An 18,061-nucleotide genomic window follows, 5' to 3' on the forward strand; every position below is an offset into this window, starting at 1 on the left:
ATCTACAGGGGTGTGTGTGTGTGTGTGTGTGTGTGTGTGTGTTTCCATGTAACACTAGTTAATTACAGAATCAGTGACTTTTTTGTTTGGTACCAGGGATCAAATTCACGGTCTCACACGTGCCAGGCAGGCACTTATGCCGCAGAGCTGAGTCCCCGGTGAGAATTAGTGACTTTTGATGTATAAAATGAGGTGAAGATCCCGGTTGATTATTTTTCTCCAAATTATTCAATTTTCCTGCTATCATCGTTAGAAAATTAACTTTTTTCCTGATAATATGTGATACATAGAACAACATTGAAGTGTTAAACATTTACCTTCAATTTGGTCATCCATGCTAAACTTCTGCAAAATTAATTTCAGTGTTTGCTTATTCATTTATTCTCCTGGATTTTTGAAATAGAGATGTACACTGTAGAAATAAAGTATCAGAAAGAAAATAAAATTAATCCTATTTCTTGTACTTTGACTGGAAGATTTTCAGGGAAAAGTTTTATAATGTTAAAAAAAAAAAAAAAAAGCAATAGTCAGGCTGGGCATTTAAGAGCCTGCTTGGCAAGCACAAGATCACGAGTTTGATCCCTGGTACCACAAAAAAACAAAACAACAACAACAAAAAAATCCACAGTAGTCAGCTCATAGCCAGTGATGGAACCTCACAGACATTCCTATTTAACTCTGAAACTAGAGTGGGACATCCATGCATTAAAATGACTTTTATTATGGACGTTTAAAATGACTTTTAATCCTCTCATTAAATTAGTAAGTCTTCATTAACACAGAACACATTTAACCTTGATAAATACATTATATATTGTCTGAGGAAACCAAAACGTGAATGGTAAGAAACATGCCCAGGGTCAAGAGGATGGTAGGATTCGATCCTCTGTCTATGATCTTCCAGTTCTTCGAATTACTAGACCTTGTTACTTACTTGATCTTTCAGCCAAAGCTAAGCATTCCACATGAAAGAAGCTTTAAGTTTCAGAATGCATTCACATGCTTCATCTTGCATATTTTTTATATTTTTAATTTTTTGGTACAGGAAATCAAACTCACAAACTCGTGTTTGCAGGGCAGGCACTTACACCACTGAGCTAAATCTCCAGCCCTGATCTTGCATTTTTAACACCTGGCTTTTGAGTGAAATAAGTAGGTTCATGGTCATTCCTAAATAATAGCAAATAAACATTGACTTCAGAGGTAGTGTAGTTACATCATGTTTTCCATCCATTCTGAGAAGAAATAAGGCCAAGTGCTCAAAGAAAAATTGTTATATACTCAAAGCTGCCCCATGTTTAATTACGACTCTGGTGGGAGAAGGATCTCGCATATGTGTTGGATAATAATACACTGATACAATGTTGTGGGAGGACTGATACAAGTTTAGGGATTTGGAAGGAAGCCAGACTAGAAAGACTAACTGTTTGTCATGTTGGGAAAGAAAAGCAACAGAAAAATGTTCAAGTTCCTATGTGGATCAAATTGGTGATAGGGAAAGTGGTAGACTTTGTCTCTCAAACAATTTCTCAGAGTCCATGAAGAGCAGCATTTGATACTGTATTTTGAAATGAAGAAGGAAGCCTAAATTTTTCCCGGCTTGATAGAAGTTTCCCAAGTGTTTGTGCCAATCCATGAGCTGATAGTGTTTCTGCTACTATTATCAGAAACAATTATGGGATTTTATCTTTTAATCTTTCTATTATTTTTGCCAATTATTTTAAATATTTTTATTGATATATGTTTGCAGTACATAATGGTTACATTCCTTGTGATGAGTTGGCACACGCACAAAACATGCAATTCTTTTGATCTCCTTCCCTCCTCCTCCCCCTCCCCCCCCCCACATCTCCTGGTCCGCCTCCTTCCATACGGAGTGACAGCATAGGTGCGTATATTGTTCTCATGATCCTAGCCTGCTCACCTGAACTTCATAATGACCTTTATCCCAGATTTTCTTGTTCTATGACTGAAGCCAGGTTAGGGTGGGGCTCTGTCTGCATTATTCTGAATACAGTGGCATGGGGAAGCTGGAAAATACCCACTGTGCTTAATAACTACATTTGTAATAGGTACATTTAGGAAAACAGTACTCAACGGATTTTTTTTTTTTTTAAGGCGAGTTGAATTTCTCCATCTACTGATTAAGCTGGAGTTTGTGTGTGTATCTCTGTTGTTACTTCTGGTAGGTAAAAGGATTCTTAAAAGAATACTGGATCTTTTTCTGAATCATTTGAACAAATGTAGGACTAAGGAGTATGTAGTATCCAAAGAGTAATTATAATTATATCAGTAATTACATATATCTAAAGAGTAAGTATAATTACATTAACAGTAAACAACTTTGTTATAATTTTTGATTCTTATAAAGTATATTATTACTATGAAATATTATTTAGTCATTAATAGCTATGCATTTAAAGCATATATGGTAACATGAGGGAAAATTTTGTAATAGTCAATAAAAAAAGCCAACTCAAATTTAAATTGTTTGAGTCATGTTGTTTTTGGTGGCCAATATTATTGACCCGGTTCAGATAAAAGGGCCTTTACTTTAAGTGTATTTCGGGTGTCTTATGAGAATCAAAGCATATTTGTCAATCACAAGCCAGGCATGCTTAAAGCCCTGAACTCTGGGAGGCTGAGGCAGAAAGATCACAACTTGGAGCCCAGCCCAATCAACCTAGCAGCTTAGCAAGACCCTGTCATAATAAAAAATAAAACGCTGTCTCAGAACAAGACAAAAAAAGTCTGATAAAAGTGAAAAAAAACCAGGTTTCAAATCGCCAGTGTCCAGACCCCCTAAAAGAAGCCAATGGCGCGCCTCTTAGGGATTGAATCAGGAGCATGACTGCACATGAGGCTCCTCGCTCAGCACACTAGGGTTCCTTCTTGAGCCTTTTACCCGCATGCCTGCTTCGTATCTCTGCCTCTCCCACACCAACTTCCTTTCCTTACACATAGCTTTTATTATCTCTTAACTTCACCCTGTACATAGTTCAAAATGTCCCTCTAGCTTCTGTTACAACTTTCATCTTCTCTTCTCAGCCCGATTAATAACTGATTTTATCTTTCAGCCTCCCAGTTCTAGTTCCCTAAACAAATTGGTCCAGTTTATCTTTTTTGCTTTAGTCTAGAACTCCTATCCTATGTTCTTAGTCTAAGAAAAGACTACTCTTGAGTCCACCCTCCAGGAGAGGTGAAGTCAGCCTGGCCCCAGCTATGCACAGGCAGGAGGAACCATAATAGCCTGACGTCACAAGTGTGCCTGTTACTTAAATATTAAGTGTAAATATGTATAGATAAAAACAGGAAAATAAACTGCAATATCAACAGCAGTTGTTCTTGCTAGGGATAGTACAAAGATTTACTTCATTTGGCCTAGTTTTTCTTCAGTGAACACATAGTATTTCATAATCACAAACATAAACTTCAAAATACTCCCTGATTTTTTTTAAATGGCAGGTTTGAAAGAGACCTCAACGTGATGCAATTCTGCACCGCCTTGATTTACAAATGTTGAAACAGGCCCACGTAGATTAAGTGACTTGTCCAAAGTCACAGAGCGGGGGGGAGTGGCCAAACTCTTGAGTTTCCAGCCTCTTAGTCCTGAGTCACACGGAACAGTGCCTTGCTCAACACAGGGAGATCTCGACTCTGCCTGCAAGTCAGAGCCTGCCCGGTGCAGCTCTCTGAGGCCCCAATCTAACTACAAACTGTGTTCTAAATCTTTTGGACTTGGAAGTTTATTCAAATAATACACTGTTGACTTGAAACAGAATTTTAATCCCTGGGCCTCATTAAACCATCATTTCGGTACAAGCTGCGCTTCAGTAAGGGCTCTTCTGTTACGCACACCAAATTGTGAGCTCTGCTTCGTTTTCACTATTGACAGCAGCGAAGCATGGGAGGGAGGGAATTTCCAGATGCAAAGTGTAATTCCACCCTGTACTGTCTGTCTCTTTCCTTGGCTTCTTTCCCTCCGGTGTGTTTCCTCTTGATGGATTACATAGTCTCACAGAAGGGAAAAAGAAAAAAATGCAAGTCCGTTGTACTACTCGTGTCGTTCAGTTCGTTAAAAAGGAAGGTTTGTGCTAATATTGATTGGAGAAAGTTTTATGTCCATATCTTATACCCCGAGCATCTACTTTAAAGATAACAATATGTGATGTATTAACTGTTATTCTCTTATATTTTGTTATGAAGTTTTGTATTACCTTTTTTCCATAAGAAAAAAAAAGAAGAGAGCAGAGTCTTTTGGGGTGAGAGTAAGGTAGGGGGAGTGGGGAGCATAAAATCGGGTTTACACAATGGGAGGGAAGGAAAGAAGTCAGAAGTCTCTTAAGGTTTCATTCTAGGGACTGGGGACTTAGCTCGGTGGTATAAGCGCCTGCCTGGCAAGTGCAAGGTTGTGAGTTGGATCTGTGGCACCAGGGGAAAAAAAAGATTTTATTCTAAAGCAGACTTCAAGCATCCCTGACAGGAAAAGGATCCTGCATAGTTGGACACTGGCTCCTGCTTTACCTGAAGGAAAGAAAATCAAGCAGATTTAGTCAGTTCCAGGTACCAAAATGCAGAGATAACCCTGGCTCTGAGGTACTTACTGTGCAAACTCCCGCTGTGGGGAGAGATAGGAGTCCTTGGGCTTGGTTTCCTGTTTATTTAGTATTTATGTCACATTGGCTTAGAAGAACATGAGGTAATGTAGAAAAGACTCAGTTCCTTAGGGTTCAGTCATATTGGGGAACAGAACCCAGGATATACAGGATAATATGATCTTAATGCTGAAATGATCTTCTCTTTTTTAATTTAACATTCTCCATCTTGTGAGATGCTTTGAAGTCTTTAGATGAATATTGCTTATGTGTATCTCGATAGACTAAAGCATTTTTAATGCTTTAATAACTTCCAGGTGAACCCCTTTTATGTAGGCCAGTTAAGAAAAAGGATTTTATTACACATTCTTTTTTAAATGTAATAGAAAACAAGCAAGTGTGCGTGTGTGCCCACAATCTTCCTCTGTGCTGCTGTCTTTGAATATCTAGCAGGTTTATTCAATGCTTACACTTCAGATATCTTTTTAGCTTATTAGTTGAGCTGGTGAAAGTTAAGTTCAGAAGAAATCTAAGATAATTAGAGGCCCTTTGATCTGGAGTGTTCCATTGTTAATGTGTGAGCAGATGTTGACCTGCATTAAGCACAAAGATCAAAAAAACAAAAGAGTTAAATGGCAGGCGAGCTTTGCAGAAAGCTTCAATGGTATCCAACTGGTTCTTTGGACTTGCTCGGCATGAGAAGTAACTAGTAAATTAAGTTCCAGGGTCATTTGCTCCTTGACTACTTTGCAGCTAGCTGTTCTCTTTCTTTTCTTTTTCACAAATTGCATCAAGTTGTTAAAAAAGTAAAATGATAACCTTGCATTCATTTTGCTAAAAGCACCACAATCCCATCTGTGTGTGTAGGTTCTGGGGATGCAGCTGGGGGAGAAGCCTGTCTGGCTACTTTTGGAGCTGAAATGTGATTCTTATCAGCAAAAGAAAGGGCAAATTAATTCCTTGATGGAAAGCAGCCAGTCTTCTTAGCAAGCTGGCCACATCTTCATTATAACTTGTTGCTTAGGGGCTGGCTAATGACGCTGTACTCTGAGAATTCCAGGAGGAGAGTCATGTTCTCAGAAAGATTCAGATCCACTTTTCTGAACACCCAGTTCCTTAGAGTGCAGTTGACTGTAGGCTACTAGACTTCAGCATGTCCAGTAACTATTTTTAAACGGTAGTGATAATCAATTACTGTTTTGTCTTAATATGTATCAGAACTGAAACAGCAGTCCATTTTGGTTAAATCCACACTCCATCACCAGTGGTACAACTAGCAACAGTTAGATAGAGCCCACTACTGACGGTGAGTGACAGTGATCCCAGATTCGATGGCATCCCCTCCCTATATAATGCAATCTCATGAAATGTAGGAGGACACTTTTCATAGTTGTTGGTATACATTAGGGGAAGCAGAACTGTTAGAAGTGTTTATAGCAGTTTTTTGGGGTCTATTATCTTTGCAGTTTTGGTGATCATTAGGTAAAGATTGACTGGAGTCTTCATGCCAAGTGTTCTGGAGAAGTTCGGTCTAGACACTGCTGTTTCTCAGTAATGCTGAAAAGTTCTCCACAGCCTTCCCTGCTATCTTTCTGGACTTTGGCCCTTTCTAGAAGGGGGAGAGCTGTGAGTTCACTCAGGGGCAAGAATTCACATGGTTCCTTGTAATATTTAACAGCTGTGTCAAAAATGAACAAAGGGTAAGGGCAAACTCAAAATCCATCCACATTTTATTTATTTTGTAAGTTTTCCTCTGAGGCAGGACAGGCAGGGTCTGTGGATAAGCCTCCAAGCCTAACTCATCTTTTCTATGTGCCGTAGATTATGTGCAGTGCTGATTCCTCACCAAGGGTTCCCAGCTGAGGGTTCCCAGCCAGGCTATCACTCACATTATCCAGCTATCAACCCATATAAGTTTCTGAAAGCCAATCGAGGGAATTATAAAATGCTTTGCCAGAAACTCGCAAGCGCCACTGCCATTCGTGCAGAGCTATGATTGTGAAAGCGGGGCATGGAGCAAGAAAGGCCGTTAGTGTGCTGTGTCATCACTGAGGGGGTCTGAAGACCTGCAAGGTCAATGTGGTCACTGTGTAAAGACTCTTAAGTACTTTCTCAGATTTCATTACAGCCTTGCACTTTTATATTTTTCTCAGATTCCATCCCAAACTGTTAGGGATCAATTCTGCTAAAACTCTTTCCTTTGTTAACGGTTTTAGACGGCCTGCTATAGCATGAAATGATGAAATATGCATGTCTGAAGAATTGAAAGTGCTCACAAGCCATCAGTACAAATGTCTTGCTTGTAAATGATGAATTCTAAGCGGGAAATCATGATATTATTTCAAGGAACTCTGACTGCTCTCCTCTCAGTCTGACATGGATGTGTCTGGGTGCCTATGAATGAAGCATACAATCTTGTTATAAAAGCAAAATAAACCAGGGATATAGCTTAGCAGTGTAGCGCCCACCTGGCAAGTGCAAGATTCTGCATTCAATTCCTGGTACCAATAAATAAACAAATAAACAAAATGAATCAGAGAAGCTTCCAAGCATCAGAATATCTTCTGGAGTCAGCATACAATAAATTCATGTTCATCTTTACATAGGGTTCAGTACATAATAGTTCCTTCAGTCTCCCTAAAGTGTGTAAATCAAGACTTATGCTTACCATGCTTAAGGACACTGAGAACAACCCAAGACAAAGCACCATCCAGGGAGGTTATTTAAAGCACACAAAGACATTACAGGTCATAATGATGGTGGTTACCTCTCAACTCAGACCAGCCAAGGCGTGGGCCACTGGACTGCCAAGCGGGTGCTGCAAGTGTCAACTAGGTTCTTGGAAGCTGGTTACCTCCTTTCACCATTCAGTCTTTGTTAACTTTCTTCCCTAATTTTTGCAGGACTATTTTCCACTGAGCTGGACTTTTGTTTCCAGCTTCCATCCCTGATCTCTTTCTATAAGTTCAGAGCTAACTGAACATTTTTGTTGTGCCTATACAGCCAGATAGCTATAACTTATACAGCCAGATAGCTCAAACTTCCACCAAGTGAGGTCTTAACACTGCTCAGATACCAACTATTTCAAAGAAAGAGACATTATGGTAGCTACTATTAATATCCATTTGTTTTGTTGGAAGTGCTGTGTTGCTTACATTGTTCTGTTCTGATCGTCTTTGTTCTGTCCTCTTTTGTCTTAATCTCTTTAAAATAAAAAAACACTGCTCAGATCTTCTCTTTGACCCTACTTCTGATGATGATTGGATCAGTTTTGATCTTCTTTCCTGCCATTTAATGATTTTTTCGCAGTCTTTTCTCGCAAGTAAAAGTTTCTATCCCAGCATGGCCTACACCAAGCCATGTGTGAGAGCAAGGATTGTGCTTCATACACAAAGGAAAAGATGGTTCCCAACAGCATTGGCCATCTGGTATTTCAGATATTCTTCTTGATGAGAGGTTGTAGAAGATAATCACAAAATTTCTGTTTAGAGTAAGCATGAGAAAAATGTCTTTCACAGTTTACTATACTATAGGACAGCAATGTGTTGTTCAAGTTATGTATTAGCTGATTTATATTCCTGTCTAATAATAAAACACTTGAATTAGATGTATTCAGTGGGTAGAGAACAATAGAGCTCAAAACATTTTTCAGTAATGGCTGTTAAATTATTCCATTGTTTAGAATACCAAGAGAATCTGACTCTAGTTACAGTTTGTCAATAATCAGATGGTCTATCCCTATACATATAACAATATATATTGTTACATATAACAATAAATGTTGTTTTTCTACCAAAGGCTCTTGGTGATTACATCAAAAGTTTGAAGCCAGGTGTGCTGGTACAATTGCAGTACTCAGGAGGCTGAGGCAGGAGGCTTGCCATAAACTCAAAGCCAGCCTAGACTACATAGTGAGTTCAAGGTCAGCCTGAACTACAATATAAGGCCTTCTCTCAAAAAACAAAAACAAAACAAGCAAACAAACAAACAAAAAACACTTTTAAATGGAACATGTAGGAAAACAAAGTCCATAATTAATACACAACTATGTTACTTATTATTCAAACTGGTACACTTTCAAGAGTAAAAGAGTTTGCTATTAATAATTATGCTGAGGCAGCCAGTATAAATGCGTGACTATGTAGTCACTGTAAATTTTAGTAAGATTAAAAGTCACGTATTTGCATTGCACAAGCACTCTGCATGTGAGGATCGTGGGGCCTTTGCCACATTTTTGGTAAGATGCATGTGGTAATGTATGCCTATAATTCCAGTACCCAGGAAGCTGATGCAGGAGACTCACCATGAATTGAAGGCCACCCTGGACTATAAAGTTAGATCCTGTCTCAAAAAAAAAGTGAGGGAGATGACTCGGTGGCAGAGTACTTACTTGAATTGCATGAGTGCGTGAGATCATGGGTTCAATTCCCAGCACCATAAAGAAAAAAAGGGAGAGAGAGAGAGAGAGAGAGAGAGACAGAGACAGAGACAGAGATAGAGCTTCTTGGTAAGCTCTTTGCAGTGAGGCTCTGTCCCTCCTGCATTTTTACTGCCTCTGCAGGGCCTATTATGTATTGACCATACCAGTTCCTCAAAAATCTATTCTAAATAAAATAATTGATAATCAGAAATTTAGTCTTTACATTATTTCCAAATAAAAGATATTCTAAATCAATAATTCATGTTTCCAATTGTATCTGAAGGTTTCTGAAGCACCCAAGTATTAAAGATCGTACCCCAATTCTGTTCAAATTGCTGCATTTTTTCCCACTATGCATCTCTGAGTGCAGGCCATCTGCATTCAGATGTTGGGTGTACAATTTAGTACACCCAAGAGTGCTGTTTAGACAGCAATAGTGAACTAATCTCTTTGAAGAGGACTTCATACTTGGTATCAAATAAGTAGCAGTCGCCTGTAATACCAACATTCAAGGAGACTGAGGTAGGAGGATCATTGTGAATTCAAGGTCAGCCTGGGCTATACCTAAACTACGGAGTGAAATTCGGTCTCTAGGGCCTGGGGATTTAGCTCAGCGGCATAAGCGCCTTCCTTGCAAGTGTGTGGTCGTGAGTTCCATCCCTGGTACCGATAAAAACGAAAAAGACCAAAAAAAAAAAAAAGAAATTCGGTCTCTAAAAGAGAAGAAAACAAAACAAACAAAAAACACCCAAACAAAAATGCTTCTGATAAAGACCTATAGATGACAAATTTCATCCAATCTTGTCCTTTGATACTTACCTGTTAATATTCAGTGTGACAAAACAGGAAGTATGCAGAGAGCCTTCTCCCTGGCTGCTAAGTGGTGGGGGTGATCACAAGCAAAAGCATTCAGCAGTTGTTTCATTTGCAAATGGAACTATAGTGGGACAGTGTTTTTCAAAAAAAGTGACTGACAGACAAGCAATAGTTATTCAGAATTGTGTGTTTGACCGATATCCAAAAATAGATGAAGTGAACTTGGTACTTCAAATAAAACAATAAACCACGCTTCTTGACAATGGTAAAACTTGAGCTTTTAGAGTGAAAGCATATTTCTGCCGTAATGAACTTGACAAGATCCCGATATTTGAAATATTTCTGGAAAGATTGGCAGTGATATTAATGAATGTGATTTTGTGCTGTGAGATTATAAAATATATCAACATTTGGGATATACATATATACATATAACATATATACATATATATACAGGGGATATACATATAACATAAACATATATATACATGGGATATACATATATACATATGTATATATACACTCTGTTTTCCAAATGATTAATCCATGATGCTATAAAACCATACTTGGATAAATGATTCATTCAAAGTGCAAGATAGACTACTACATTTTAATGTAACAATGTAGGAAGCTTTATTGTTGGGACTTCAAATTCTGTATTTCAACCAATGTTTCAGAGTTGAGTTTTAGTGTAGTCAGAGAAGAACATTCACAATTATCTGGAAAAGCTATTAAAATATTCTTTCTTTTCCAACATGTTTGTATGAGACTAAATTTTCTTGTATACTTCAACTAAAATAATACTTTGCAAACAAATTGATTAGAGAACCAAATATGCGAACCTAATTATCTTCAAACATTAGAGATTTACAAATTTTATAAAGCAACGCCATTATTTCCTCACCAAAATTGTTTTTACTTTCATAAAATACATAATTATTTGTGTTAAATACAATGGATTTACAAATGAATTAGATCATCATTTGTTTATTTTTAAAATTTAGGATGTATTTCTAATGCATAGACACTTTTCTTGATGTGTAAATATCAATATAATGAGGGCTTCAAGTAATTTTTTTTTTGTACCAGAGATGGAACTCATGACCTCTTGCTTGCCAGGCAGGTGCTTGTGCTGCTGAGCTATATCCTCAACCTGCAAGTAATTTTTAAAAGTGCAAAGTTGGGCTGGGGATTTAGTTGCTTAGTGGCATAAGCGCCTGCCTTGCAAGCAGGCAGTCGTAAATTCAATCCCTGATACCAATAAAAAAGAAAAAGACAAAAAAAAAAAAAAAAGTGCAAAGTTGTAGGCTAGGGATTTAGCTCAGTAGCTTAAGCACTTGCCTGGTAAGTGCAAAGTCATAAGTTAGATCCCTGGTCCAAACACAAACAAACAAATAAAGCAGTATAAAGTTGCCAGAAATCAAAGTCTTGGGGTTGCTTAGTCATGGTATATTAATAAAATCTATTCTATACAACATGGGAAAAAATGAAATAAATTTACAGAGGCTTATCTGGAATTCACTCCATTATACATTGTTAAGTGAATGAAATAAGTTACATTGTAACACATATAGTATGCTTCCAGTTGTATTAAAAAGGGAAGAATAAAAATGTATAATACTATGGCTATGTATACACATATACCTATTACTATTAATATATGCATTATATTTATATATAATGTACATATTATTATAAGTAAATTGTGGTGACATCTGGTACAGTAGCCTGAGATTTAGCTAGCTGGGGGACTAACTTTCCATGGTATCTCTTCTTGCATTTTAAAATCTTTTGCAATGGATTCATGCTATTAAGAAAATTATTTCATAATTTCTAAAAACCAAAAATCATGCAAAAGTGATGAATTATGTAATATGAGATGAAAATATTCAATAGAACAGAATTCGTAATGGAGGCTAGGTATAGTAACACTAATTTCCCAACTTTGACTCATTATCCATTAAAAGGAATATTTACAATCTAGGTATGGTTGGGCTTGCCTGTAATCCCAGTAGTCAGGAAAGCTGAGGCAGGATGATCAGAAATTTGAGCTCAACCCAGGCAAATTAAAAAGAGGTGGAGATGTATGTAGCTCAGTGTGAAGGCTCTGGGTTTAGTCTCCAATAAAATCGAAAAACAAAAAAATCATTTATGTGCGCAGTTTTAAATTTTAACTCCAACCACAGCAAATCAGTACTTTTTGTCCTGCTTCCTATCTTTCTGCAAATATTTATTTTTCTCTAGCATTAAGCAATTCTACTGGCAGCACTGTTTTGTAAATTGGAATGGCAAAACTTCTCAGGCAGGAAATGTCTCTTCTCTCTGGGTTCAGTTTATTGGAAAGAGAAAAAAAAAGACTACCAAATATGAAGGACAGAAAAAGATAAGGATTGTGGGCAGAAATTACCAAAAAAAAAAAAATAAGGGAAAAATTAAGACAGGGAAAGGGCTATGTGGCCGTGGGAGGGGAGGGAGGAAAGAAGGAGAAAGCTGGAAAGACACCAGAGGAGGAGGAGCTGAGTTTCCACAGGGCCAGAGAGTAGGCAGAGCCAGGGGAGCTGGAGTGGGACAGAAAAACCCGGCCTGCTGAAGAGAAGCAGCTCCTCCGCCAGTGCCTGGGAGATTGCTGACTGTGGTTGGGTCGGGAAGGAAAATGTGCCAAGTGAAATTCGGGGGAAACTGGGAAACTGAATGGGACCTGCTGCTTCCACCAGAGGCCAGGGAGGGTATTTTGATTTACACGAGGCGCTTTCTTTTTAGATATAAATTCTAGGTAGTTCCCAGACACCAACGATGGATCTCTTTAACTCTCTGCCCCTGGGTCGCCTCTGGGAAGCAGAGGGCAGATAGCACAGAAGAGAGGGCTGCGATGGATGGACGAAGAACAGCAACAGAGAAATCTGTGACTCCTTGTCCAGTGAGGAGGAGAGAGCACAGAGAGTCCTTTATCTCAGCGCAGCTGGAGACTGCACCCCGAGTCCCCAGCTGAGCGTCACCCCTGCTGCTCCTGACCCAGACAGTCCCTGACAAACAGGGAACCACCCACCAGCTCTGGACGGTGGCCAGCGGCTGTGAGACTGAGACGTGGGAGTAAGCAGAAAAACCTCCAGCCCCGCTAGGGAAATGGAAATTTTGAGAGTAAAGCGGGGCGGGGAGGGGGTGTTGGCATTAACAAAAGTGAAACTTTCACAGTAGAAAGACTGGAGTAACTAAATTGAGGAACAAGGGTAGGAAGGAGAGCCCCTACTCCAGCCAGCAAGCCAAACGTACACCCAATTGGATTTTGACCCAACGGTTTTCTTAGGATTCATTTTAAGGGACATTATTCCGTGATGACAGAGAATGGGGGTGTGTGTTGGGGGGTGTCTGTGCCAGCAGTTGGTTAGTATTGCCACCCCTTGGGTGTTAGATAACCTAATTTTATGTTTTAAGCTGAGCTATGGTGACCAAATGGTGCCCAACTATCATCCACTTTTTGCAAGTGGCTGGTTGTACTGTGGCAGGGACACCGTCAGGTGGTACCAGGCAATGACAGAGCTGGCTGTGCAGACAGTTTTTGACTCGCCCGTGTGAGGCGTTTGTAAGCCTGTTGGAAAGCAAGGACAGCACAGTTCAGCCACGAGCTTGTCTTCAGCCACTGTTATCTCCTGTCTGTGTGCTATCAGGGACAACTATTAAGGTAGCAGCCCCAACAGTGGCCTAATTCACAAAAGCAGGCAGCTGTCCTCAAGTGATGAGAAAATGAAAAAAATAAAATAAATAAAAGTTACAGTAAAAACAAGTTAACCCAGAAATATCTAGGGATGAGTCATGTAATATAGTTGACAACTTATCCCTCGAAGCACTAGAATACTTATATTGTTCCATGTGGAAATTATATTAAATAGCATAATACAGTCTTTACTTTCTTAAAAAGTATACTCACCCTACTTTTGCTTTTTGGCTCTTCCTGTGTTAACTGTTACTAAATTACTGCCTTCTACAATTCCATAGCAACAATCCCGGTCCCACTGAGGGACAGGAATGTGCTTGCTCCTGTGTGCAGCTGCTAGATCCACCGGATGGATGTTTAAAGGTTTTCTCTCGAGTTCTTCCACACTTGAGTTTCTTTTTTACACCTTTCCTTGTTACTACAGTGGTAGCAGCTGCTGAGTTCTTGTAAAGAGCCCTCCTAACTTTAATCTGCTAAGGGCTTGGAAGTCAAAGAGGTGTGTGCACAAAAAGTCAGGATAAAGCAATAAGAAACAGGCTCTAACGTGGGACACCAGCAAGACATCTGAGCTTCAGATCGCATTTGTCAATCAGTGGTGTGAAGGTCCGAACTCTGCAGCACCATTCAGATGCGTGTAGCCTTCAGTTTTATGTGCTCATTTGTGATGTGCTGAGACTGCCAGATGCATTCAGAAAAAAATAAAATGTTTTTCACATAAACCAAGGAAATCCAAGCTAATTGTTAAAATTTTATTGAAACCAAACTTGATAAAAAACTTACAAAAAGAGAGGGTGGAGTCCTTCCCATTTAAGAAAAAGACACATTCATTTCTCCGAAAAAGTTTTATTTATGGCTATTTTATAAAACCTTTAAAGTAAAGTGAAAAAAATTTCACCAAACAGTCCCACTATTAATATATTAATATTTTTCAGAAACCACCATTTAGATGAATACTGATTTTGTTAGAGAGCTCTAGTCATTTTATGTATGTTACAACCTTTCTAATATATCATAAATATTTTTTGCTTTGTTACATAATGTCTATTAACTGTTTAAGTATTGCATGCTATATTGAGAGAATAACTTTAATGTGCATATTCATTGATTGTTGTACATACTTTTTTCACTTATTTTATGAGTTTATGTATTTGAAACATATTTTGCCAATATATAAGCTGAAAACATAGAATTCACACGGATGGAAATTTTCTTGATAGCAAACTCTATGAAAACATACTAATCAGAAGGATTTGTAGGGGTTTTGCTGCCTTAAATTTCAAACAGCTTTTTTCTCCTTTGCTCATCTTGTCTTTAAATTGTCTTCCTTTTCCTCATTCAAAATAATGTTTTTTTTAAAAGCCACTCCTCTCTAACTCTTCTTTATTCTCCAACTAACAAACTCCTAACCAGTCTTCTGCGGGACATTTCACCAGCTAAGATCAGCCAACATCAAGCTCATAAAACTTGCAGCAATCACAAAACTCATCGGGGTCTCTGTTTCTTCATTTGTAAAATGGAATAGTTGCATGAAGAGGTCTCAGAATCACAGGATGCTATAATTGGAGAAAATCTCAAGGAGAGTCAGCATTAGAAAGTTGATCAGAAAAGCCAAGGGCTATGAATATCCTTCAGCAAAGATCCCAACTGCCCTACCTGGAGAGATTGTTGAGACAGGGGCAACAAACTTTCTCACTTTCATGATCACAGCTGCTGGTTTCATTTCCTCCTTTGTAGGAATCCCCTGCTCTGACGTACAGGAAGGATGCTTGAAATAGAAGCAAAAGCAGAAATTCCAGACTCCATAGGAAACGCCAAGGGAACCTCTGTGGCTGCCAGTGGGGCCCCACTTGTTACTGTACTGAATAATTTGGAAGGAAGGGAATTTAACAATATTCACTTCCTCAAAGCGTACCTTCCTTAAGCGAGTGTTCTGCTTACGAGATGTCAGATGTCTGAGTGAAAATGTCAAAGTAAATCTTCCCATGATTTTTCTTACAAAACAAATAAAACTTGTACCAACTGACAGTGATTGGTTGGAATTTGTGTTATAAAGTACTACCAATTAGCTAACTAGATAAGATAGAATCCATCAAAACTCTTGAACATGGCCAATACTAGAGATGGTTTGTAAAAAAAAAGAGATTCCCCAGAGATTTTTTTTTCCTTTTTTTTTTTTTTGGTCTTTTTGAAAGAGGGTTTCACTATGCAGTTCAGGCTGGCCTTGAACTCACTTTGTAGTCCAGGCTGGCCTCAAGCTCAAAATGATTCTTCTGCCTCAAACTCCCAAGTGCTGGGGTTACAGACGTGAGACACTACACTCAGCATGGAGAGTTTTGTTTTTTTTTTAAGACAGGCTAGTTCAAGTCCATCCAAAGAAAGGTTGAGTATACCTTATCTAAAACATTTGGGAATAGAAGTGTTTTGGACTTTAGATAGTTTTCTGTTTTCTTAATACTTGTATATACATAATGAAGCATCTTTGAGACCCAAGCCTAACCACAAAATTCATTGATGTCTCCTGTATATCCATACACATAGCCTGAGGACAATTTTGTACAATGTTTTTGGTGCACCTGTGTTTTGGCTGTGAGTGTCACGTGAGATCAAGTATGGAATTTTCCACTGTGGTGTCATGTTGGTGCTCAAAGAATATCAGATTTCAAAGCAGTCAGGGCTTTAGATTTTCAGATTATGGATGTTTAACCAATAGCACTTTATTTTGACAATAAGGTGTTCAATGTGGTAATAGACACACACTCCTGAGGGCCAAAGATGAATCTCACAATTCAGCATCTCTGCTTGGTTGCTCTTGCAGCAAACTATCTTCAGTAGCCATAGCCACTTCCAGGGCTGGATCTAGGATAGCATTTTTACATCTGTGATTATGGGCCACAGTAGAAATACATTTGAACTATGAATCAGTACTCCTATAGGTGATTGTGTGTGTGAGTGTGTGTGTGTGTGTGTGTGTGTGTGTGTGTGTGTGTGAATATGTTGAAAATCGTCTCTGGTGATGTTGTGTTCACTATATTGATATGGTCTGAGGTTTTCTAGGTCAGTCAGTGTTGCCTTAATTGGTAAAATATGGTGACTCACTATACCATCTGTTCTACCACAAATGGCTTTCAGTTTACGGTCTGAAAAACATCAGCCTGAATTAGTAATAATGATGATGAAAAGTATAATAATAATATAATAAAAGTTTTACCATCAGAACCCTGAGCCACCTTTGGAAGAATCAGTTAAGACAGACCTAGAACAGGAATGGGAAGAGGCATTTTTCAGTACATAAGAATTTTTAAGAGAACAATAGAACAATGACAACTTTGGAGACTGACATTCCTACTTAACCTGTGTCCCTGATTCATCTAAATAGTGTTACACTGAATGTTTGACAGATCTGCTTCTGTGTCTGCTCAGACCTTAACTGGATTTGAGATTTAAGAGAGAATTCAGTCGTGCAACACATCATCATTTTACAAATTGCTAAGAACAGAAATTTATGATTGTAAAATGTTATCAATTACATGACACTCAAGAGAAACATCAAAATATGAAGGAAAAAATAAAAAGCCTTGGCTTCTTAATTAACCTGGGAACTCATGACTCATTTGGAGTTTCCCTCAAGATTTCAGTCGCCTTGTTCTTCCTTTAGAAGGACACATGGATTTTTTTAATCCTGCATAGCTAGAGTTGTGCTTTACTAATTTTGGGTAATTTTGTAGAGTTCTACATTTGAAAGGCATCCTCTGACAATCTGGACTGTGCATGCTTGCAGTTGAAAAATCTGATACCTATGAAGCTGATGTGATTTGCCCCAGATAACATATAGAAGTAGAGACAATAAGAAGTTAAAAAAGAAAAGATCTAGGTGGGTAGACTGGAAAGGAGAAATAGTAAACCAGGAAATATGAAGGGGAGAACCTAAAGCCTCTGGTCTGTTTATTTTCGCTCTTCAGTTTTTAAATGGACTTGATCATATATAAAAACAAGTCATAGCCAGGTGTGGTGGCACATGCCTGTAATCACAACATCCTGTAGAGGCAGAAGGACAAATTTGACCTCAGCTGGGGGAACCTAGTAATTTAGTGAGCCCTTGTTTAAAAAAAAAAAGAGCTAGGAAGGTAGCTCATTACTAAAACCCTGGGTTCAATTCTTGAAACAAACAAACAAATAGAGGATTGGAACCCCTTTTGCCTTTGACTTTATTATCTCCATTCTGTGGAGAAATATAAATTGTTACTAGAAACTATTTGCCTCAAATATCATTTTAATCATAATATTTTTTCACTTCTTAAGAACTTAGAAATTATGTTGGTTGAAATCAGCTATATACTCCCTGACGGGTGATTAGGACATTCCAATGTCATCTCAATTTATTAATAGAGATTTACATCCCACCCATTTCCTATAAGGATTAGCTGGCTTTTCTCTTACTTAGGACCGTCATGTCACGTCACGTGGTGTCCTCACTGATTCTTGGCAAAGTCCTCATGTGCTGTTTCCTCACATCCGTCC

The 18,061-nt window shown here is 38.5% G+C and overlaps 1 protein-coding gene and 1 long non-coding RNA gene across 9 annotated transcripts in view; both read left to right on the forward strand.

The window, feature by feature from the left end:
* Rasgef1b (RasGEF domain family member 1B) overlaps positions 1-18,061 on the forward strand; it is a 596,806-nt gene that overhangs the window by 470,120 nt on the left and 108,625 nt on the right. The gene's annotated exons all lie outside the window — the stretch shown is intronic.
* LOC134475725 (uncharacterized) lies at positions 1,866-15,568 on the forward strand. The gene is made up of 2 exons (XR_010046939.1): positions 1,866-12,921; positions 15,278-15,568. It is a non-coding gene; the product is annotated as an uncharacterized LOC134475725 (long non-coding RNA).

Source organism: Cavia porcellus, unplaced genomic scaffold, assembly GCF_034190915.1.
Source record: "Cavia porcellus strain 051 isolate PalLab524CR breed Dunkin Hartley unplaced genomic scaffold, mCavPor4.1 scaffold_4, whole genome shotgun sequence".
In the NCBI taxonomy this organism is placed as follows: Eukaryota; Metazoa; Chordata; class Mammalia; order Rodentia; family Caviidae; genus Cavia; species Cavia porcellus.